The sequence below is a fragment of the Jatropha curcas genome, chromosome 3, assembly GCF_041381405.1.
Source record: "Jatropha curcas cultivar XTBG-Jc1 chromosome 3, XTBG_Jcur_1.0, whole genome shotgun sequence".
Lineage (NCBI taxonomy): Eukaryota > Viridiplantae > Streptophyta > Magnoliopsida > Malpighiales > Euphorbiaceae > Jatropha > Jatropha curcas.
In genome coordinates, this window is record NC_143153.1 from 10,082,465 (window position 1) to 10,108,691 (window position 26,227).

At 32.8% G+C, this 26,227-nt stretch overlaps 2 long non-coding RNA genes across 3 annotated transcripts; one reads left to right on the forward strand and one right to left on the reverse strand.

Annotated features, from left to right (window-relative positions):
- Positions 1–971: 971 nt before the first annotated feature.
- On the reverse strand, positions 972–1,321 carry LOC149497535 (uncharacterized). The gene is made up of 3 exons (XR_016319984.1): positions 1,245–1,321; positions 1,121–1,163; positions 972–1,009 (listed from the first exon to the last, which is right to left on the reverse strand). It is a non-coding gene; the product is annotated as an uncharacterized LOC149497535 (long non-coding RNA).
- A 22,775-nt stretch (positions 1,322–24,096) lies between these two features.
- On the forward strand, positions 24,097–25,952 carry LOC110010094 (uncharacterized). Of its 2 annotated transcripts, none has more exons than XR_002285023.3 (2): positions 24,097–24,503; positions 25,605–25,952. It is a non-coding gene; the product is annotated as an uncharacterized LOC110010094 (long non-coding RNA). The 2 variants fall into 2 exon arrangements; XR_016320137.1 differs by lacking the exon at positions 25,605–25,952 and adding an exon at positions 24,846–25,277.
- Positions 25,953–26,227: the final 275 nt, after the last annotated feature.

Sequence of the window (26,227 nt, forward strand, 5' to 3'; positions counted from 1 at the left end):
GCTGTAGAAGCGTGAGCTGCTGAGCAACTGTAAAACTGTGATGCCTGAGACCCGATGCCGTATACCTTCCTCTTCTTCTCGCCCCCTACAGCCTCGAGATAAAGCGCTACCTCGTCAATTCTTGACTCAGCTTCGGATTCATCGGTCTGAGAAGTAACAATACGCTCCCGAGCTGTAGTATAGTTCTCCTGAAAATAAAAAATTAATTAATCAATGCAATTGCAAGCTTTATTGTATTGAACTTTGTACATCTTTGCAATGATTAGAGGGTAAATGTAAATATTATTCATTGTTACTTACATTGACGCTCAGCGCACGTCTGTCGACAAAGGTATTACGATCGTGGTCCTTCGTGTGAGTGTATGTAAACACCTCCATCGGTGTGGGCTCACGACCTAATTCTTTAGCCTGTAATGAATTTTTATGCATGATATATTAATATATATAGTGTCCTTTCATTAAACATCAGTTTATTGTAAAGGGACTAGTTCACTTACTAATAATCGAGCTGTCTCTATAGCAGATATAGATCCGCCTGTGTGTCGCGAAGGTCCTGCTCCATCACCGCCAGTCTCACTGCGCCTGTTTTGTGCAAATATCTCCCGCTTTCTCTTGAATGCAGGATCCTCCCAAGCCTTTTGCCAGCTCTCCCATATCTCCTGAGACACGCACTGCTGCTTCTTACCGCTTCTTCTCATCCTATAGGTGAAGTCAGCGTATCGATCGGCGCATATCTTCTCCCAGGCTACTTTCAGCATAGCCGTAATGGCCTCATCCCATATGAAATGTTTCTACAAAAAAATGAAATATAGCGTTTAAACACTAAGGATGTATCTTGAATTGTAAACATTGAATGATGATATAACTTAAACCAAAGAGTACTTGGAACTCCTCCCAATAAAAGTCTCTCGCCTCTTGTGGTACGGCATCTCATGTGTATCCTTCTTTATGCAGCTGTAGCTTGATTATCTTCAAAATTTGCCTCGCTGCTCGAGAAGATGGATATATGCTGAAAAAAAAATAGAAGTGAAATATAATTACACGAAAGCATCACAGTTATGAATAAGTACAAAATATAATTACAAAATATGCCTGCAGAAAATTCTGATAAAGTACTTACTGTCCCGCTACCAAACTGAGGGTGATACGTGGATCTGATGAAGCTGCAAAAGAAATGAAAAATGTTATAAATTTCTAGATAATTAATATATAATTAAAATGACAGTTATGACATTTATGATTACCTTGCACAATAGGTGACTGTGCAGCTGGTGGAGTCTGTACTGGTCCAGAAACGGGGGTAGAAGAGGAAGGAGCAGAAGAGGAAGGAGCAGAAGGCTGTGATGGTGGCAGTACTGGACGCTGAGCAGAGGATGAAGCCCCAGACGTACCTGAAGAAGGATGTGATGGCGGCAGTACTGGTCGCTGAGCAGAGGATGAAGCCCCAGACGTACCTGAAGAAGGATGTGATGGCGGCAGTACTGGTCGCTGAGCAGATGACGAAGCCCCAGACGTACCTGACGAAGGACGAGGGATCGACCCTCCTCGTCCACGGGCACTGCGTCCAGGGCCACGACCTCCACGCGAACCACTCCGGACGCGTCAGAATCAAACGCTCTGCCTCTAGCCATCTGTACTGCAGATATCAGAACCTAGATAAAATGAATTTATACAATTATATGAATTGTAGAACATGTGGTAAATACGAGTAAACAAAGTGAATACCATTGAAATTCTTCATTAATAATAATAATTACATATACATTTATCAATTTTTAACAGTAAAATTGCTCTAAGTTTTAAGTGTCTTCAATATCATCTGCTTCCTCCTCCTCTTCATCAGCTTCCTCTTCTTCATGTTCGTCTTCTGAGGTACCCATGATGATTTGATCTTCTTCCTCTTCATCATCTGATGCTCCTATTTCAACATAAGATCGGCTTTCATCATCCAATCTATCTGTTAAATCTTCAACAACTTGCATCGGTTGCATTTCAACCCTAACTTCTTGAAATGCCTCCGATACTGTGAGTGAAGAAGATTGTTTCGTTTCAAGTGCATGAACAACTGATCTAGCCTTGATTTTACACACTGCCATCCAATCGCATCTATCTCGTTTAAATGATGGATATGGGACATAGTACACCTGTGCAGCTTGCATTGCCAAAACAAAAGGTTCATACTTTGTATATCTTCTTCTTTGATTAATATCAACCAGATTATACTTAGGATGAACCTTCGTGCCAATGTTTGGCGTAGGATCAAACCATTCACATTTGAATAAGATTGTGCACTTCATTGGTAGGCCTGGATATTCTAACTCCAAAACCTCAACCAATTTCCCATAAAAATCGTTTGACACGTCACTGTAGTTTGATCCCTTTATGCACACACCGCTGTTCATTGTCTTTCTGCTTCTCCCATAACCCTCAGTGTGAAACTTGTAACCGTTTACAAAGTAGCCAGAGTAGGCATTAGCAACCGGTAATGGCCCCTTTGCCAGATCCGTAATAAATCTGTTACGAATATCGCTTCTCGAGCTTCGAGCCTATGGGAAATAGTAATGACATAAGTCAGATTTAATAAATGTACATTTCGTGTTGTGTACATTGAAAGTAACTTACATAATATTTGAACCATTCTGCAGATTCCGTGTCCAGCTTTGCATCAACTGCAGTATCAGTCAAATTGAGATTTTGAAGCCGCAGAAGATTGATATATTTCCTATTTATCAACAAACCATATTAGCATAAGTATGATTTAACAACGGCCCACGTCAAGTCTAGAATGTTTACATTATTTATACTTACTGTACATATGGTGTGATCTCTTCGCAATTCAATAAAATATAGGTTTGAGCCGCTTGTATCTCTGCATCAGTCAATCGTCTTTTTTTTTATTTACCAATCGTACGCCCAGGGTAGGTGAAAATTTTTAGATTTCCTTCAAACTCAGATTGAACGCGATCTCCTCCGTCATCGTTACGTGGCACTCTCCGATGCTTGGTGAAAACATGTTGGTCAAAGTAGTGTGAACAGAATGTGGAAGCTTCTTCCACCAAATATGCATTGCAAATGGATCCCTCGACCTTTTCCTTATTGCGCACATTCTTTTTAATTTTCTGTAGGTGTCTGTGATTGTACAATGCCAATATGTAAGTATAAGTTCAAAAAAATGATGTAATCATTAGAATGAAATGTTAGTGAATCACCTCTCAAATGGATACATCCATCGATATTGTACCGGTCCTGCTAAACGACATTCATAGGGCAAATGAATCGGCAGATGTTCCATAGAATCAAAGAAGCCGGGTGGAAAAATTCGCTCCAACTTGCACATCACTACTGGGATTTCTCGCGCTAATTGGTCCATATCATCGCATCGGAAACAGTCATCGTCAATTCCTTGAAAAAGAGACTCAATTCTGTCATTGCTTCCCAAATTTTTCCTGGTAATAATTCCCGGAATGCCACAGGGATTAATCTTTGCATGAAAACATGGCAGTCATGGCTTTTCATGCCAAACAATCTGTACTTCCTCATGTCCACACATCTACCCATATTTGAACAGTAGCCATCTGGAAACCTTAATGATCGTAACCATTCGCACAATAATTGCCTTTGGGGTTTATCTAAATAATAACATGCCTTCGGAAACTTACCAATAAGTACATATTGCTCGAGTTCTGGTCGACGACAAATTTCCTTCATGTCTGCTCTCGCTTTTGCATTATCCTTGGTTTTCCCTTCAATGTTCATGACAGTGTTGAACAGATTTTCAAACACATTTTTTTCTATGTGCATGTCGTCAAGGTTATGACGGATAAGAAGTGAACTCCAGTATGGCAAATCCCAGAAGATGCTTCGCTTTTTCCACCCGCTATTCCTGCCAATTCTTGTATTTACCTCATCTGCACCTAACTCTGTAACTTTCATAAGCCCCAGATCTTCAATTTCTTGTAATATTTGTGCTCCAGACTTCACAGGTGGAGGGGGTTCAACAATAGTCGTGTTCTTTCTAAAGCATTGTCGATTTCTCCTCCAAGGGTGAGATTCTGGTAAGAATTTGCGATGACAATCAAACCAACATTGTTTACCTCCATTCTTTAGTGTAAATGCATTAGTGTTTTTCATGCAGTGAGGACAAGCCAATTTGCCAGCCGTACTCCACCCAGATAACATTCCAAAAGCTGGAAAATCACTGATGGTCCAAAGCAAAGCAGCTCGCATTATGAAATTCTGATTGGTAGAAATATCGAATGTTTCAACCCCATATTCCCATAAATAATTAAGTTCAGCAATCAAAGGCTGCAGAAACACATCAATTTTATGTTTTGGATTAGTAGGCCCAGGAACAATAACACACAAAAACATATATTCATCTTTCATACACATTGACGGTGGTAGATTATACGGTGTCACAATGACAGGCCATGATGAATATTGTTGTCCTGATTGGCCAAATGGCTGAAACCCATCAGTACAAAGCCCCAATCTCACGTTTCTCATATCAGCAGCAAACACATGATGAATGTTATCAAAATGTTTCCACGCTTCAGAGTCTGACAGATGAGTCATTATACCATCCTCATATTCATGCAAAGCATGCCATGTCATGTGTTCAGCTGTCGCCTTAGATGCATATAACCTTTGAAGGCGAGGAATAAGAGGGAAATAATACATCTTCTTGAAAGCCTTCTCTTTTTGTTCTCTACCAGTCCCTTGACCCCGCCGTTGATATCTTGAAAGATTACAAAACTTGCATTCTCTGAATTCCGAGTCAACACCCCAGAATATCATACAATTATTACGACAGCAATCAACCTTTTCTACCGGTAGTCCCAACCCCCGAACTAATTTTTTTGTCCGATAAAAATTATCAACCATTGAATGGCCTTCAGGCAATATTTCTTTTGCCAACTGCATAAAATCATCGTAACACCTTTCTGAAAAATGGTGCTCCGCTTTCATGTGTAGTAATCGTGCAACAACAGACAGAATTGAATGATTCTTGCATCCAGGCCACAGTTCACTGTTAGCTGCACTTAGCATGTCAAACAATTATTGTGCTGCTACATTTGGCGATTCCTCCATATTATCCCAATCACATTGTACTCTACTCGCATCGATTACCATATCATTGCATTGATTACCATACAGAAATTGATAAGGATGAACTTCTAAACTTACCGGAATGGAGTGGCCTGACCCACTGGCAACTCGAGCTTCACCATGATGTATCCATTCGTAATAATTTTCCACGAACCCATGTTTGCACAAATGAAGTTTCACTGTATCGATGTCTAAGAAGGCTCGATTTCGACACTTCTTGTGATTACATGGACACCTCAACTTATTACCATCCATAAAATTGGGATTACCAACTGCAAACTGTATAAACGCCTCCAATCCTTGCAGGAACTCTTGTCTTAATATCCCATTGACCTCGAACCTCCAGTACATCCAATCTCGATTATTTTGCATTTTTTTTACCTAATTAACAATGTGTTTATAAAGGGCCATGTCATGTAATTGCATTAGTCTAAACCATCCTTAAAACATGCACCTAATGTAATGTTCAATTTACAACACTTATAACTAACTAATGTTATTTCTATAATAAGGGTAACTATATATAAATGTAAAATCACTAAGTTCATTTATTGAATACAAAGACTACTATAATAAAGGTAAGTGTACTATTCTACATATTGAATTTTTCGGAAAAAAATTCGGCAGAATTTCAGCACAACACAATCAAATCTCAAATACAAAAACAAATCAATAAACACTTCTATATCATACCAACATTCTCCAAAGGCAATATGGCCACTACTAGGCCTCCAATCCAAACTCATCATTCATTTAAGACAAAAACATATTTAAGAGTAATAACGACAATAATATAAAATAAAGAAAAACACAGCCAAAACTTCTCAAGAAAGAGTTGCCAATAATTAAGAACATGTAATTATTTTTGCACACAAAAAATAATTTATATAAATTCCAATTATTCTTAAAAAAAATAATAATAATTGGACCAATTAGTTTTTGAACTTGTTATTATTTTTGTTCAGTACTTTCACAGAGTTAGTTTTTATGCATCAACTACGTAGAAGTGCATCTTAAGATATTTACAATTTGTTTTTGTAGTTTGGAGTATATATTGAAAACTGAAAACTCTTAAGTACACATCGCATTTGCATATTTTTTTTATATTTCCTTTTCGATTAACTTGAATAAAATGTAAAATATTATATAATAAAAAGAAAATCCCATAATATTTATAATCTGTATATTTGAAATGACACTTGCTTTAAGTAGTTTGAAATCCATTACATCTAAACCTTTGAAACTGTTAAGTCTCAATCAATTGCTATCATTTTTGTTATTTCTCCAACGGTAGAATTTGGGACCTTTTGCTTTTTACTTGTTTAGTTTGTTTGGGACCATTTACAATCATGTGTATTCTCAACCTCAACCTTCTCCCCTATATTAGGCCAAATTTTTAAAATATCTCTTTAAATGGAATATTCAATTTCCAATTACAAAAAAAAAAAAAAAAAAAAAAAAAAAAAAAAAAAGACTATATTTGTTCATAGACCATGTATAAACTTTCAAAATATGAAATTTTTTGAAGATTTGACATTGACCAACTTTTAATTTTCTTCATAAAGTAAAAACTTGCAGTTGAATTCAAATGTCTGCCCTCATTCAACCTTATAAGAGCTTTGAATCCAACTTGCGAATTTCATTTGTGTACAATTTTTATGGGTTGACGTAGTGCCGGATCTAGAGATAAGAAGAAAAGGAAAAAGGAAGTTTTTGTGGGCTGGGCCTCAATATGGATCAAGTTAATTATAGTAGCTGGGCCATTAAAATCAAATCACTTTCTCTTGGTCTACTGTAGAATATACAGTTATTATATTGATGATGCCTGAATTTTTTTTTTTTTTTCTACTTAGATGTACAAATGGAAAATATTTATAATTAAGCGTGAAATAGTATTTTGGTACAATTAAGTGCGTTTAACTGGAAGTTCTCACCTGAAAATCAAAATTAGCTATTTTTTTTATTAGTTAAAAAAAATATAAACAGTAAAAAATAATAAAAATTGAATGGATATTTAATATTTTGATATCATTCATTGTGTAAAATGATTTATATTAAATTTTCAGACAAATAATACGATCAAATGCACTTGATTCCAATGTTTTCAATAATTCATATCTTTAATTGTTATTTTTCTCTTAATTTTATTCGGCAAACAAACGCATGCTAGTAGATTAATTGCCAGAATTGGCAATCACAATCGCTTAAGGTAACAATAATACTAATAATAATAATAACAACAACAATAACAATAACAATAATACTAATAATAATAATAATAATAACAATCACAATAATAATAATAATAACATTAATAATAATATTAATAACAACAACAATAATACTAATTAATAATACTAATAATAATAATAATAATAATAATAAGAACAGTACGTAGTAATAATTATAATAATAACAATAATAATAATAATAATAATAATAATAATAATAATAATAACAATAATAACAATCACAATAATAATATTAATAATATTAATAATAATAATAATAATAATAATAATAATAAGAACAGTACGTAGTAGTAATAATAATAATAATAATAATAATAATAATAATAATAACAATCACAATAATAATATTAATAATATTAATAATAATAATAATTATAACAACAACAATAATACTAATAATTATAATAATAATAAGAACAGTAATAATAATAAAAATAATAATAATTTTCACTCCCCTAAAAAAATTCTAATCGCAACTCAACCATATACAAAATAAATTAATCACAACCATATACAAAATTCTAACAACAATATACAAAATCAACCATAAATTAATATAATAAAAAACAAATAAATTCGAAAAAAAAAAATTTCCAAAAATTAATCGCAAAATAAAACTAACCTCAGATTGTTTCGAAACAGAGTGACCGGAGTGCAAAGGGAGCGGGGCTGGCGGCGTCAGGCGGGCTGGAACGGTGTCTGGAAGGGCCGGAGCGGCGCTGCGGACGGAGGAGAGGAGAGGAGAAGGAGAAGAGAGAAAGAAGAAGAAAAAAAAAAGAGAGGGCGCGGCGTTTAAAGCCCTAATTTCATAAACATCGGTCGCAATTTTTAATGAGCCGACGTCGTTTGACTAGGCACAAAATTTGCGACCGATTTGCGACTAAATAAATCGGTCGCAAACAATCAGTCGCAATTTAGTCTCCAATCGGTCTCAGAACTTTGCCCCATTTTTTACGCGCGAAACTTTGCGAAAGAAAACCACTTAGTCGCACATCGGTCGCAAATCCGTAGTACACAGGTCGCAAATCATTAACCATTCTCGCGGGAATTTTCAGCGCCAAATTTTGCGACCGATGGCTTATAAGTCGCAAATCGGTAGCAAAAGTGCGACCGATTTAAGTCGGTCGCAAAAATCGGTCGCAATTGAGCGTTTTTTTTTATAGCGGGTAAATGATTTTTTAAATAAATAAGCCATATTGGCGACACAATAGCTCTCCCACCCTTATTGCAGCAATTGAAACACAAGCATTATTTTTACCACCATGGCAAGTTGCACGTTTATTATTAAGAAGCGTAACTTCAAAGGGCATGGTAGGTCCCAATAAATTTAAGAAAATGTTAAATCTCTTAACTTTACGGGGGCAAATTTATGTACTGCTTTTATTCCATAATACTTGTTACATTTGAGAAAATAATTTGTTCGAAAATACTTGTCACATTTGTGGTTTCAAAGAGTAATAAATATTGTTTTTTCATGTTTATCCTTTGAATATGATAAATAATTATTTCTTCAATTTAATGGTTTTTTTTAGAGAATTAGTATTAAATTAAAGGTAATATAATTAATTTACTCAATTATTTATTGTAACTTAGAGAAATTTAATGATTTGTTTTAAGGGACGTAAAATTTCAAATGTGATACGTACTATGGAATAGAGGTAGTATTAGGCTACTGAATTTCTTCCTCTAAAATAAATGTTTGAATTTCTTTTGTTAAAAAGGTGTTGGAAATTCTTTCTTCCTTTTTACAAGATTTTCTAAATTTCTTACCTTACTCCCCTTTCGAAAAAGGGAAAAAATAAATTCAAACATTACTTGGAGAAAACCATACCAATTATCATCATCGGGCTCACCAAAAGTGCAAAATTAGGTGTTCGGAGCACGATTCAAGAAAAACAATAGGCCAATTGAATTTCAAGGGATCAATCACACATGCAATTCAAATAAGGACTCAGCCTAACTTAGTGTGCAGGTCTTGGTTTACTAGTTTGATCATTGAGGCAGGGTCGAGTTCCGTAACTATGGACTAATAAATGAATAGATTGATAATAATTTCTAAAATATTAAATTTAGTAATAAAATTATACTATATGCTTTTAGCTAGTCTTGCCCAGTTTTTGGAATCGTAATTGAATCGAAAATGAATCGGTTATTCCATTTCTTTTTATTGGGGAATAAAAAATGGAAATGTTAATAATAAGTTTTGGTTCTTAGATCGGTTCCAATGGGCCCAAGTTTGGAAAGTTCTTGAATTAGTTCTACTAGGATCTAATATGAATTTATTTTATTTTATTTAAATAAAAACATTATTTTAAAAATAATTTAATAAAATTTCAATGAATTATTTAATAACTATTAAGGCAAATAAACAAATTGACTAATTTAAAATCTGACATTTAATTTTTTTTTTTAAAAGTTAAATAGTTATTATAATATTTTAATTTCATTAATTTTTTTAATTGTAATATTGCATTTCTTTTTGAGTAAACCAGCGGTATCCGATCTCTATTATCAGAGACCGCCCAATCCGGGTCGGGGTTCATCACAGTTAAGGTTACTCGCTCCTTCCTGCATGTGCGTTTAGCGGGAATCAAACCCAAGAGTTCTTACCACATGTCAATCTGCATTACCAATTGAGCCACAACTCGTACGTACATTACATATTTATTTTTGTTAGGAGGATAAAATTAAATTACATAATTCAACTTCTACTTAATCAAATAGTACTTAACAAATTACTACTTAATCATAATTTTCTAAATGAAACTGAAAATACTTGACAAATTCTCATAGAACCGAATTAAAGCGTCTTGAGTCAATTTAGGTTTTTGACTTAAGTTTTGATCTGATAAAACTTTGACCAATTTGGTTCTAGTTAGTTCCAAATTGGTTCGATTCTAATTTGATTCTAATTCCCAATATGTGGAGTTATTTATTACCTTTATGACTCTAATTAAGCTAAATAAAAAAGTAGGCTAAGGAACAAAAAAGATGGTCGCAGCATTATTTTCTTAGAAAAGTAACTTTGAATTCAATGCTGCAATAGCATAAATATTTTCAATGTTCTAAAACGAAAAAAAAAAAAAAAAAATCAAAATAGCATTTAAGTTTGAACTGACTCAAATTGATTGCTGTTTTTCCTGATCAGGAAACATATCATGTCAAAACAGGTATACAAATCAACGGATAACAACTTCCTCTCCAACCCCCACACTGCTATATGATATAACAAATAATTTCAAACTAAAATATTGGAATATATATATATATATATATATATATATATATATATATATATATATATATATATTCCAATATTTTAGTTTGAAATTATTTGTTATATCATATCTTTTGGACAGGGGCAGAACTAGATTAGGTAAAAATTTAGGGTTCATTAAAATTTCTCTTATAAATTTTATTTATATTTTTAAAATATAACATAATGGCTGGTCAATTTTATTTATCTGTAAGAATATACTGAAAAATAGTTCCTACTTTCAATTCCTGAAGAAAAATAGAAAATAAAAGAACAAAGGCCTTAATTACAAGGTTACAAATTCGAATCCTTGAAATAAAGGGGGAGGAAAGGCAGCAAAATTATTGTCTCTCACTCTTTCTTTCTTTTCTTTTTTTTCTTTTTTCTTTTCTTTTCTATCAAGATCCTGATCAGTACAACATTGAAATGCTTCAGAAGTTAAAACCATTTACATAACTAAACTCGAGCGCAGAGATGGAACTCAGCTAAACAACAAATAAAGAAAAAAGAAAACAAATATACATATATGTAGAATTAAAAGGAAGAGTTTATAATTATAATTATTACATTTCCGCTTAATGAATTTCTACCTGTTGTGTAGAGGATTTGGACCTGTAGGAACAATTCGCTTCTCGTCCAAAGTTGTGTTCTTGTTCTTGTTCTTCAAGTGGTAGTAGTAGAAGTTTGCAGCTTGAAATGGTTTTTTTGATGATGTATTATTGTTCTGATCAGCATCATCAATGGAAAGTAAGAAAGCTGTCTTTCGTAAAGCAAAAGAACCCGTATTTTGAAAAACTAGAAAGCAAACGAATACTGATATTACCATCACTGAGAATTTCATTGCACCAGATGCTTTATATTTTTATATATAAAGGAAATTTTGCAAGAAGAAATAAAACCCAGAAGAGAACAAGAAAGTCCCAACGGATTATATACTTGAAAAGTGATAGGGATTAGGGAGTGGGCAAGAGGGGCAAAAGGAATGCCAATGGCTTTAAGAGAGGGAGAGAAAAGTAATAAGGCTGAGCCGTGAAGCAGGTTATAGTTATAGATCGTATTAACTGTGATATATCAACGTCTATAGGATCAGAACTTTCAACAAACCTCATTTATTGCTTTCAATTCCATTGGTTTTAATTGTAATAGATACAACACAGAACGTCAACTCGGGAAGAGTAAAAGAAAAGAAATGTCCTTGTAATACACTCTCTAATTCGGTTTGTAATTTTACCAACTAGCGGTTCGATCAGCGAAATGTACTGCATGTCTAAGTGAACTTTAATTGCAAGATTAAGGTTTGAAATTAGAAGTCCACACATATAGCATGACTTTATCAAAATACTAATCCAATCTAGCCTAATGATAAGTACATATTGTTCAGATTTTGGTAATTAGGGTAAACACAGGAAGAAGATGAGAGAATTATCTTTGTAAATTGAGTGAAAATAACTCGATCAATCGTGAGAGAATTATCTTTGTATATTGAGTGAAAGTATGAGTGTTTTACACTGTTTATGTAGCTGGAGAAGTGGTAACCGCTCCAGCCACATCAGTTGTACATGTATAAATAATTTGTTACTAAGATCTAACTACTCAACAAACTCTTATTGGGTCATGAGTGTTTTGGGCCTGCTTTGTTTAGTTGGGCCTTTGTTAATGTAAGCCCAACATTATACTGTTTCACATCCACCCTCAAGGTGGAGCTTGGTAAGCGTACCAAACCCATATTAGAAACTAAGGTTAAAAATTGTTTTGTTGAAAGGCTTTTGGTGAGAACATCCACCGTCTGAGAATGAGAAGGCGATATGAGCACGTTCGCCATTAATGTAAGCCCAACATTATACTGTTTCACATCTCCCCCCCCCCCCTCTCAAGTTGGAGCTTGGTAAGCATACCAAGCCCATCTTAGAAACTAGGGTTAACAATTGTTTTGCTTAAAAGCTTTTGGAGAGAACGTCCACCATCTGAGAATGAGAAGGCAATATGAAAAGGTTATAAGAACCTTGTTTGAATTTGTCATCGAACAATGTGACAGTTGATGTCTATGTTTTCGTGCACTCGTGGAACACTGGATTCGCCCTGCGATATGGTTGGTGGCTTTGTTGTTGCAGTAAAGCGAAACTGGGAGTAGGAGCAAGATTTGAAGATCTTTAAGCAAATAAGATGTCCACTTGATTTCATAAGTTGTGTTTGTCATGCTTTTACATTTCGCCTTCGCGGTAGATCAACTAACAACTACTTGGTTTTTTGTTTTCTAGGATACCAGGGAGTCACTGAGGAAGAAGCAGTAATCAGTGATAGATAGGAGAGTGGTGGTGCATGCGACCCAATCGGCATCGTAGTAAGCACGAAGGTTGAAACCATTTAAAGAAGGAAAGAAAATGCTAATATTTGTAGAACCATGGTGGTATTTAAGAAGATGTAATGTTGCTTGAAGGTGATCGGTGCAGGGAGCTTGCATGAACTGGCTCAACTGTTGGACAATGAAGGTGACATAAGTGTCATATTCAGATATAGCAATCGCCCAACAAGACCGCAATATCTTTTCGGATCAATGAGCAAAGGACCTATCTCAGGTAGTAATTTTATACCTTAAACCATTGGTGTGTTTGCTTGCTTTGTGTTTTCTAGTCCAATGTCTTTAATAAGATCATGAATGAACTTGCATTGGGATAAGAACAACCCAGTAGTCGATCTAGCGATTTCCAAACCCAAAAAATAATGTGCTTGGCCAAGATCTTTGATTGTGAATGTACTGTGGAGATGGTCATTGATAGCTTGAATGTTTGTGACTAGAGGGCTTGTAATTAGTATATTGTCAACATAGACCAGTAGGGCTAGAAAGTTGTCATCTGTTCGCATAGCAAAAAGACAGTGATCATTAGGAGATTGTTGGAACCCATATTGCAAAAGGTTGGCAGTGAGTTCCTTATTCCATTGCCGGCCTGCTTGCTTCAGTCTATAGAGGGACTTTTTTAATTTACAAACTTGACCACTAAAAGCCTTGGCAGCCACTAGGGCAAGAAGAATTCTGACTATAACCAGTTTAGCCACTAGTGAGAAGCTATCAGTATAGTCTAATCCCAACATCTAGTTATATCCCTTCGCCACCAAACGTGCCTTATATCTATCTACAGTGCCATCTTGTTTGTATTTTACCTTGTAAACCCATTTGTAACCAATTGCTGTGTTTTGGTAAAAATTTTAATTCCCATGTATCATTAGCCTCTAGAATATGAAGTTCATATTGCATAGTATTTATCCAATTTATATCATGTTTTGCATGATTATATGGTATGTGTTCATGAATTTTGGACACATTTTGGTTAAATACAATGTATGTTTGGGAGAAAAAACAAGAAGATGGGTTAATGTACTTAGTTTTTGTATTTGTAGGTGATGATGATGTGCCAAGGAAAACTGTTGAACCGACAAAATTCGACAACCAAGCTTGCCTAATGGAAATTCTCCTTAATGAGGGTGTGACAGGTGAGGTGTGTATATTAGGTAAGGGTTATGATGGGTTTGGTGCAGTAACAGGTAGTATTTCAGGTTTTTATTTATATTAATCTGATTTGTTCTTGAATGTTTGATGGATTTGGTACTGGGGTGTTGTGATATGCTATGTATTCTGTGGAATTAGGATGGTCTGATTTTAGATATGATTGTGTTGGCTTAATGGAATTTTCTGTGTTGGGATCATTTTTTGTATGTAGCTTAGGTTGTGTTTGTGATTGGTTTAGATTTTCTTCTATGATACATTTTCCTAGTGTCAAGTAAGTGAGAGCCTCTAGATTTGTGGAATGGTAGGGAAAAATATGTTCTTTGAATGATATGTCTCTAGACTGGAAAAGTTTCTTTGTTTTTAAACCATATACTTTGTATGCCTTGTGTTGTGTTGCATACCCTAGCAGAACATAAGTTATTGCACTAGAATCAAACTTTCCTTTTTGTGGTCTCACATCTGATGCAAAACATAATTAAACACCCTATAGTCTTGAAATAGCTAACATCAGGGCCGTTTCCATGTAGTAATTCAAAGGGTGATTTCCAATTTAGGTGTTCATATGGTATTCTATTCACTATATGTGGCACTCAAAAGTATTTTTGACCAGAAAAACTTTGGAGGTTTTGACTGAATCATTATTACTCTTCCAATCTGAAGTATGGTCTTATGCATCCTCTCTACTCTTTCATTTTGTTGAGGAGAGTAGGGAAAAGTCAGCTTATGTGTGATTCCTTTGGTTGTGAATAGGTCTCTAGTGTGTTGATTTACAAACTCTATTCTATTACCAGTTCTGACCCTTTTAACTCCAGTATTGAATTGAGTTTCAACTAACTATAGGTAATGGGTAATTACATTATGCACTTGAGTTTTGTATGAGACCATTTATACCCATGTGTATCTGCTATAATCCTCAAGAATGGTAATCTTGTATTTTGCCCCTGTTATGGAATTAATGGTGTAACATCCCTTCCCGGTCCACCCGTTAACCCAAATGAACCGAGTCGAGATGCTACAATCTGATTGACCTTATGTCCTGTCATGCTGATATCATAATGTATACTGACTATTATATCATGCTGATGCTGTTTACATTAATAATGTCCTTAATATTTACAAGACATTATACTAGTTTGCGAAATGAAATGGGCCCAACTGTGTGCCCTGTACATGCCATGATAAGGATAGACATAATCAAAATATCAAAATGAATAGCTACCCTGAAGATTGGGTCTTCCAAAGATGAACTGCAGCAGTTGTAAGATAACTCTCTATGGTCCAGACTCAAAACCTGCGAGTTAAACAGGTAACTCGCTGAGCAAATAAAGCTCAGTGGATATCTCAACTTATAAATAAACAGGTAAGCACATACATATGTATAAATAAACATGTAACACACATATTATGATACATCCATTATCATACTTGCTGCTCATTATACTGTATGTTATGCAATTTGTAGTCAATAAAACTGTATGGCTCCATAAGGTTATAGTGAAACCAAAGTGATAAGAAGAACTGTATGAAACTGGATAAATACTGTATGACTAGGCTGCTATGGCCATTATATAATCATACTCACTCAACGGCCTATAGCCGGAGTACCAAACTGTATGGGGCGTAGATCTACTATCCTATGTCACGACATAGTCTTATCTACGTGGTTTCTACCTAACCTTAATGGAGCATAATATCGGTATATCAATCGTATTAAACAAAAGAATATTAATGGCTTCATAACTTCATAAACCATAATGTTTACCTGGTTTCACATCATTTGCATGCTTGCATGTTGTTTTGATACATGTTCTCATGTTGTCTTTTTGTTTTAAAATGATTGTAGGAATACAAGTTGAGCAAAGGAATGCAATTGCATAGAAAAAGAGGTCCAAAAGAGCATCAAAACACAAGTCGCGAGCGCGCCATAAAAAGTCGCGAGTGCGAGAAGCACACATGAGGGTCAGTGAGTTTACAGGCAAGATTTGCGAGCACGCCATGAAATTTGCGAGCGTGAGAAGCACCCTCACGAGTCAGAGAGGTTACAGGCACAATTCGCGAGCGCGACATGAAATTCGCGCGCGCGAGTCGTGTTTTCAGCCTGCGCAGTGTGTACTATTTTGATCATATCTCTCAATTTATAACTCCAATTTCAGTGATTCAAAACCCATGGAAAGCTAACACATAGAGAAACAAATAACTCTTCTAGACCACTTCCTAATTCCATCGTTAAATAGGGTCAAAATCAAGGTGAAGTTACTGGTAAATTTTCCAACAAAATCTGTTTCAGTATAAACTCAATATTTACTTCATTTATTCATTTCATCCCATGCTTTCTCACTATTTCCAGTCCTCTCACTCAACATTAAACAACATATTTTCTCATTATCAACACACCACACAAGTTCTTATGCAAGGAAAGTGGTAAATTAAAAAAGATATCAAACCTTCACTCCAAAAAAGCTTGATCTCTTCTTTTTAGCTTCCTTTTTCTGCTACCTTTGAGCTCACTTCTCCTATACATAAGAATTCTTATGAATTATCTACAATATAACTAAATTTGAGGTTGAATAATATAGAGCTTCAAGAAATTCTACTTACTTGGATAAAATAGAGGTTGACTTAATGCTTAACTACCATTAAAATGGATGGAGAAAGGAAGGGAAAGTAAGGTAAAGAAAGGAGATGAAGAAGATGAAGATAAAGATAAAAATGGGAAAGTCACATGGAAATCACAGGTAGGCTCCCAAAATATCATTGATTGTGTGAAAAATTACCAAATGGTACCTCAATTGTCAAAAGGTTACAACTTAATACCCAAGCTTTATATTTTAGTGCAAGTAAGTCTTAATCCTTATACTTTGATCTTTTGTTTTATGCAAATAAATCCACTTCTTATCATGATTATAGTAAATCCAATACTACCACACTCTGGATTCTAATGACTCGAACCGGGTTTTGGTTCAGCCCGACTCAACTCGACTCTATGCAATGACTCGACTCGGTAGGATGTCACAAATGGAATAGAGTCCCTATACATCCATGTGAATAAGTGTGAATGGTTGATTTATTTGACTGTAACTTATGATAAAAGGTGTTCTCTATTGTTTAGATTTAGGACATATCAAACAATCAAAAGAATTAGCATTAAAATTGTGAATTTGAGACATATGCTTGATTCTAACATCAGAAACATGTCCTAATCTACTGTGCCATAGAAAACTGATGTGTTTGTTATGGTTTGGACAGGTTTCATGTGTGACAACATCAAAATAGAAAATTTGGACTGGTTGGTATGAACAAATGATATGTGGTTCAAGTGATATAGGCCTCTAGCAGTTTTCCCAATGGTAAGCACCATATCAATCAGCATTGATACCATGTTCAGGTTGAAGAAGATTATAATACAAGCACTGATACCATGTTCAGGTTTTGGTAATTAGGGTAAACATAGGAAGAAGATGAGAGAATTATCTTTGTATATTGAGTGAAAATGAACTCAATAAATCGTATCAGTGTTTTACATTATTTATATAGGTGGAGAAGTGGTAACCGCTCCTGCCACATACTACAAAAAAAATTGGCAATTAGCAACCGCAATTTGTGATCGACTGAAAACGGTTGCAAAACTACAACAGCTTTGCGATAACTAGTGACTGATTTTTTGCTGCAGGAATTTTTTGGAAGGAACAAATTAGCAACCATTTTGGCTCGCAAGCGGCACACTACTACACACATTCAGGTTGTGCCTTTGCGAGTGCTTCCACACCAGCACAACCTGACTCTAGGGAAAAGGAGATTCATGATGCGTACCCATCTTGACGAGCAGAAGAGGCAGTTGGCAGATCTTAGAGAGCATGTCATAAGGATGTCTAGTACACCAGCAGCACTTGCTTCTATAGATCCGCATGCTTCATCTGATCCACCAGCTCCATCAGTTATAATTCCAGCACATGACTCAGCAGTAGCGCCTACTCCAGACATGAGTCGGCATCCTAGCGACACTCCTGTTGACCCTCCTGCTGACACTATCTCCCTTGATACACACACATTGGTCGTTCAACGCCATAGATTTGATTTTGGACCGTTTTAGACTTATCTTCTTATATGTATGATTGTTTGTGATATTTTTCTTTATGTTCCTAAGTCATATACCATTATTCAACAATTTTTAGTTGTTTGTGTTTTTGTATGATTTGATATGTATATATATGTTATTTTAACAGGTGCTTGACATTTAGTTTTTTGCAATTTCAAATTATTTTTTTTGCCTATCAGACAAATTTGCGACCGATCAGATACCACACTAAAAATATTAATAGTGCACTAGGTGACTACTTTGCGACCACTTCTTGACCAATACTAATGATCGCTTAGCTTACGATTTGAGATCGTCAACTTGTTGCGATCAAATTGTGACCGATGGTCACAAGACCATTGCAAGACCCTATAGCTATTGTCTGCAAATAGTCTGCAACCAATCTGGGCAATCACTATTTTGTGACCGCCACCCATTATAGGTCGCTATAGGATTAGCGATCAACTATCTTATAACCGATTGTAAATGCTCGCAAATTGATTGCAATCATATTTTAGTGACTCATTTGGCAATATTAGCGATTGATATGTCGGTCGCTATTTGCCTTTTTTTTTTATTGTGCATCAACTGTACATGTACAAATAATTTGTTACTAAGATCTAACTATTTAACAAACTTTTTATTGGGTCATGAGTGTTTTGGGTCTGCTCTGTGTTGTTGGGTCTTTGTTACTGTGAGCCCAACATTGTACTCTTTTACATATATAACCTGACAATAAATTTAGATTTCAAACCTCCCCTCACCCAATACTCAAGTAACGAAGAAAAAAAAAACGATCCAGCATGGATTATCTCTTTTCACATAAATGAGTGAAATTATCGTTAAACTGAGATTAGCATGTCGGATTGAAAAAATAATAATAATAATAACACATGAAAAATTAACATAAGAGTTTGAAGATTTTCTTTGCATTTCTAAGTGAACTTCTAGGTTTAAACAAAGGAATTTTTCATTCGTGATTATTATTAGACTGGTGATACAAGCATGAATTTGATAAGGAAAAACCCTTAGGTTTCTTTTTCCTTCAATATAATTTATAAAATATATTTATGATTTCCACTTATATTTAACCATTAAAATTACTTAATTTACAAGAAACCAATTCTTCGCAATTCTACTAATTAAGAAAGGTGGATTTTATGAAGGTTTAAAAATCACGTTATCCCGCCAATCATGTTTGGTAGTTGATGAGTGAAACGTCTCGAATTTGAATCATTTCGACCAATGTGATGAGTCCAAGGGAGAGCTAACCTTGTTGTATGTTATCTCTATTCTCTACTGCCATCAACCCTTAAATCTTTTTTTTTTTTTCTCTACCTTAATTTTTTTGTGATCCATTAACAAATATTCTTACCCTTGGTCACAATGCATTCGCATTTGTCTGCCTCTATTTTTTAAGTTTATTTTGTGTGTTTATATTTTTTTTTTTGTTACTCTAAGATTTGGTGACCTCTTGAAACAAATTATTTATATAAATTTTTAGAACAAGACTTGTCTATACTTGGTATATGAGACTATCCATACCCCAAGCCAATTTACGAGGGGTTTTTTAAAAAAATTATTATAGTTCTATTTTACTTTTTTCCATATAAATGGTCAAAAATACTCACGTTTGAATTAAATGTTGTTTTTGATTAATCTGATGTATAATGGGTGAGCATATATACTAAGAGGAAGTAATCAGTAAGTACTTCCCATGTTTTCCAATCTATCATTATTGGTAGATCTTGAATGTATTTGTACACATTTAGTAGCATTGTAAGTAATTTAAATGCACTGTGTTTTCTCTTATTCTATAAAAGCATTTCTATATGTTGAGAAGTTTTTCATGTGTGCATAATAAATTTTATGATATTGATTTGTTTAGATTGAGTTTATGGGTGCTGCTACCGTCGCAATGGTGACACATGAATAACACGATCAAAATATTTAAACTACTTTTTATTGAAAACGATGTATTTCTAGAAAAAAAGATAAAATAGGAATAATTTTAAAAAATTTATATTTTGATTGATTTAACCCATGGGTGTGTCCATATGCCGAACTTAAACAAGTCTAATCTGTATTTTATTGTCTTTGCTGAATATTCAATATATAAATATACCTTTTTGAACCAAGAACCAGAACTAGAATTAAGAAACAAATCGAAAATTTAAGAACCAAAATCGAAACCATATATAACTGTCGATTCTGAGTCAGAATCTTGAAAAACATGGAACCAATTCCTCTCAAAAATCGAATTTGAAATAAACTCAAACCACATAACCCTATTTGGCAGTTTTATCGTCTTTGCAGGTATTAGCCATAGTAATTTCCGCAAAATTCAGAATTGTTAAGAGTTTCTTCTGTCATCCAAATTGGAAAAGAGCTACTTATTACATGAAATATCAATTTCTACAGTTAAAACCATCTCTGAATAAAAGTTTTTAATTATTTTTGTTTGTTTTTTTTTTTTTTTTTTCTGAGAAAGATTTCTCTTATGTTACTTATTAATTACTTGCGTGTTATCCAAAAAATATGAAACAGTAATATCAATAATTAATGGCTTCAAAGCTTAAGAACTTACTACATTTCTAGAAAGGTTATGTATTAACTGAAGGAAATAAATACTCCTTCTGTCCCAAAATATAAATCGTTTAAGATTCTTACACAAGAATTAAAGAAGCAATTCATTCTCCTAGATTATAATAAACGTAAAGGAAATTTGACCAAATTATCATTTATGGCAAAACCAATAGTTGCTTGTGAGGTATTTATTGTATTTAGTGTAAATAATGTTTAACATTTGAAAAACATCGTTTATTACTTCTTGAAATGCATAAAACTACTTATATTTTGAGATAAAATAACAAACTAAAAACGACTTACGTTTTGAAAAAGAGGGAGTAACAATTTATCTATAAATAAATAAAATTCAATTGAGTCATAAGACTTGAGATATATGTACAGTGTAAGTCTGTAAGATTTATCCATTCCTCCTTCGGAGGATCCTTCACACGTTCTATTACAAAGTATCCAATAGATAAAGAAAACAAAAGGCTGTTATTTATTAATCTTATATAGCATATTAATGGATGAGTGTTGGGTTTTGGGTTTCGACTTAGCTAGAGGGAGCAAGGAAGGTCTGAGTTGGTCTGTTACGGGTTTTGATTGAAGAAATGATGGACAGGAATGGTAGACGATGGACCTTTCAGTTAAACAAATAAATGCTGTTTCATATATAAAATGTACATTTTTGACTATATATAAGAACAGAGAGATTCCTGCAATTGCAACTGCTGCTGTTGCAGAAGCAGTAGTCTCTCTCCCTGCATTTACTCTTTTGTTTCACCACTTCGGAATTTCTTTTATGTATGATTTCTTTTAAGAAAATATAATTCACTTTTCTGGTAGACAGTTGGAAAACATAATTAATGAGGAATGATTCACTTATACCAAGGATTCTTGAAAATCTCCAATCTATCTCGAGATACAAAAGGCCGAGAATTTATTTATTTGCTAAGTTAATTTGTTATTTGTTTCTCTTGTTGGATTAGATTAAGGTTTACTCTCTTTCTTCCTTTGCAACTGTGTCTAAGTTACTACCTATGTTCCATAATACTTGTTACATTTCGAATTTCATGTTCCTTTTAAAAATTATTAAATTTATCTAAATTATAATAAATTATTGAGTAAATTGACTATATTACCCTAAATTTAATACTAATACTCTAAGAAAACCATTAAATTAAAGTAATAATTATTGGTCATACACAAAGGGTAAATATTGAAAAAAATATATTTATTTCTCCTTGAAATCACAAATATGACAAATATTTTGAACAAACTATTTATTCAAATGTGACAAGTATTATAAAACGGAGGTAGTAATATTTTGTTTTTTACCTGATTTCATTCTTCATTTAAGAAAATTAAATACTCCTCCATCTCATAATTTTTGTCCTACTTTCTTTTTTCATCCGTTCCAAATTATTATCCCATTTCCTTTTTTTAGAAATGAATAATAATTATACTTGATTATTTTACCCTTATTAAATATTGTTGTTTCTTAATAAATAAATAAATAATAGTCAAACTATATTATCATTATTTTTTTAAAATATACCACCATTAATTAAATTGCTATCTTGATATAGACAAAATTAAATTTCAACCTTCTAATCTTTTAACATTATTCTATTTAACCACGTTTTGGAGTGTCAGAAAGCCTCCACAACCGATACGATTCCCTTTTTTAGTCATGCACATCTCTCCATGGCTCAAAAATGTGATTTTGTGGTAAATGAGCTTCGTCCCATAGTTGTTTCTACTCATGCATTAATTAACTGCTTTGATAAATGGATAAACAATTAGTAGTTTCATTAATTTCACGACAATTTAATTGGATTATTTAATTTTAATGGCTAACTAAATACAAGGGTATATTAGGAAAAATAAAAAAATCTCTTCGTTCCACTTTAATATTAACAAATTAACATTTTACCTTGTTACACTTTAATTGCATTTTGAAAGTGTATTAATTGTTTTTTTCTCTAATTTTATGCATGTTTATTAAGTGTTTTGTAACAAAATTAATAGGAAGTTTTTATTTTTAAAAGGGCAATTTAGACATTTTACTGCTCTCTCTAATTCAAAATATAAATCGTTTTAAATTGATTATTTTGTTCCAAATATAATTCGTTTTAAATATTTTAAGGAATAATAAATTATATTTTTTCAATATTACCCTTATTTACATTAGACATAATAAAAACTTTGGGTGTAAGTCAAACTAGGACCAAAAATATGGGATGGAGGTAGTGTTACTTTTTTTCAAATTTATTCCTATATTTTTTGCATATCTATAAAGTAAGCATTGGTGATTTAGAAAATTAATAAAAGAAGAGTTAGTTAATCACAACTATGTGTTTTCGCTAAAATTGAGGTAGATAAATACTGCCTTTAACCATGAATATAAGCTATTTTAGAATAGGTTTTTTAGCTACAAATTTGAGTCCTTTTGAGAATATCAAACAATAATTAATGACGTTTTTACAATTTTACCTTATTTATATTAAATGACAATTTGCTAAAAAGGGTAAATTAGTCATATTAATGAACCTTATGCTATAATTTAGGAGAATTAATTATTTTTTTAATTATTATCAACAAGTTTAAACGACTATATTTGTGGATAAAGGGTGATAGAATGAATCATTTAGTTTTTGCAAAATCAAATATTCAATCTATATACAAATATAAATTATTTAAAGTTTGTAGGCAGTAATTAAGAAATAAAAATGTTCATTAATTAATTTTCCTACATTATAGCAAAATGTACATTAATTTGATTAAATTATCCTTTATCTCACGTCATATAATTAATTTGACTAAAAATAGTTCTAGAAAAATATAGAAATAGTTAATGTGTTTAATATAATAACGATAAAATTGAAAAAGTTCATCAATTATTCTTTAATATTCTCCAAACTACTAATATTTTTGGACAAAAAAAATTACCCTAAAAACACTTATATTTGTAGAGAAAGAGAGTAGAAAGTAATAAAATAATTATCTCATATAATAAAATAAAATAGTTATTCATTTTTAAACGAATTTGTGTAAAATAAAATAAAACAGTTCATATAACTCAATTTGTATAACTCAATTATTCTTCAAATGCAGTAAACTTACGTTCGAGTTTAGCAAACTGTTAAATAATGTGGCAAAAAATTAAGGCCTCGGCCTAAAGTTTGCAAAATGGGTCCAAAGCAATTAATACGCGCCAGGCCTGCTTTTATATATGCCTTTGAAACTTGGCCTAACCATCAAAAAATCCCCTAACTTTACGAATTGTTTTAATTATATCTCAATACAACTTTCTTCTCCTAATATCCTAAATTTTAAAAATTACTTATAATTACATCCTAATTTGAAATTGAATTCATTTTATTCAATTTTTGCGGGGACACATTCTCTCTCATATTTAGCTTAACCTAAGCAGTTAGTTAAACTGAAACACACTGTTTTATTTTTAATAAAAAAACAAATCTTCAAATCATACACCATTGTCGTCTTCGTTTGCCTCTCTCTGTCTCTCTCTCTCTCTCTCTCTACTCTATCTTCCTCTCTTTCTGTGTCTATCTCGTGTTGTTGAGCCAAAGGTCAAATCTCCTTCTTTCCATCTCAACACTTCTTTCTCATTTTGATTTATATAATATTGCTTTCCCTTTATCAAAATTTGGAAAAGGATTTTCTTTGAATTTCGCTGATGCAATTGGCCAAGCCAAATACATGAATATTCTGGTAAGTTCCCTCAATTTGTTATTTCACATTTCTGCATCTAATCTCCAAATTATAATACGCATCAAAAGATAGAAAAATCCAATCGATTGGTTGCTCAAAATGACTGCCAAATACTAATTATTTATGCAATCTCTAATATCAATGTTATCTTTTTTTTTTCAGTAAGATGTTGCAAATCATAAGATTCGTACAGTTTAGATAGATCTTGATGACCTTTTTAATGTAAATTTTTGTTCTCCTTCACTTCTATATATGATACTATTATGCTAATATAAATCCTTCGTTTGGTTTTTAACTTTAAAACCTAAACCCATAATGTACCGTTAATTAACTCTTTTGCAGTATAAGGATTTGGATGAAGTCTTAAGACGAGTTACTGAGAATACTCGTCAATATATTGGGATTTTTGCTGCTGCAATTGATGAATTGACATATTAATAACACAAAGATCTTAGAATGAGAATGAGAATGTTGATGGTTCTGATCACAGCAGAAGATGCCTGCGGGGATCAAGTGTTACTAGTGAATTTCTCGAATAACTACTCTTTTGCTTGAAATGCTGTCGAATTTGTTCTAGACAATAGCTTTTACGGATGGATTTTTTGGACATGCAACTAAATTGCTGGATTGTTTCAATTTTAAGGTTTCTAGCATTTATGTTGCTAGACCTTTTTTTACCATATGATTGCAATTGGAGTTAGAGATAATTTATAAGCATGACTATGTTTATTAAAAAAAGAAAATAAAAAGAAAAAAAAAACTAAATCTTGTGAATTTAGCATCTCTATGTTTTGAAAATTCTAGTAATTTTAAACACTATTATTCCTAATCCCATTTCTTACATGTTTGTTATGCTTGTAATTGATAAATGTTGAATGTTAAACCCTGTAGATGTTAGCAGTGATTTATCAATTAAAGTAGATTAATGGCTACAATCCAAATTGTTAATAACTTTTTAACATAATCTCTATTAATTAATACCTCTTTACCAGTTGTTGAAATTTGAACTGATTTTCTTTAAGCATACAATTTGTCATATAATATAATCTGTTGTTACTTTGATGTAGTTGATTTACTTAGTTGCTTGCTTTCTTGATTCAGTGAAGTTTATATCACAACACCTTCAAAGGGACGACCATTTACTATTAGAGAGGTTAAAACTTCAGAAACTACTTAGTTACTTGCTTGATTTGTTGAGGGCTGAGGATGCAGAAATTGGAGTTGCAAATGGAAATAAAAGAAATTTGTTATCTACACATGTTTAGTGATGCTTATACTAATATAGATGTATAATTTGAGTTCTAGGATTGTGAAACCTATTTATTTGCCTTTAATTTAGTTCAATAGCACTAGTTTAAGTTAGACCTATCATCCTAGTTATAATGGAACTCATTTTCAATTGATGAATTAGTCTTTTTATGTTAATGATAAACCTGGTTCAATTGATGATGAGCTTGTATTTTTCTAGTTTGTGATAATCAATTAAGATATGACATTTATTGTTGCATTTTGCATTAAAGCATTTTACTTTGTATTAAATCTTGAATCACCTAAATTCATCCTCAAATTAGCATCTTTCCCATATTTTCTTTCAGTAAAGCTGATAAGTTTAGAATGAATCTTGAACAAGCAAAAGTTGGATATATATATATATATATATATATATATATATATATATATATATATATATATATATATATATATAAAGTAACTAAAAGTATAAT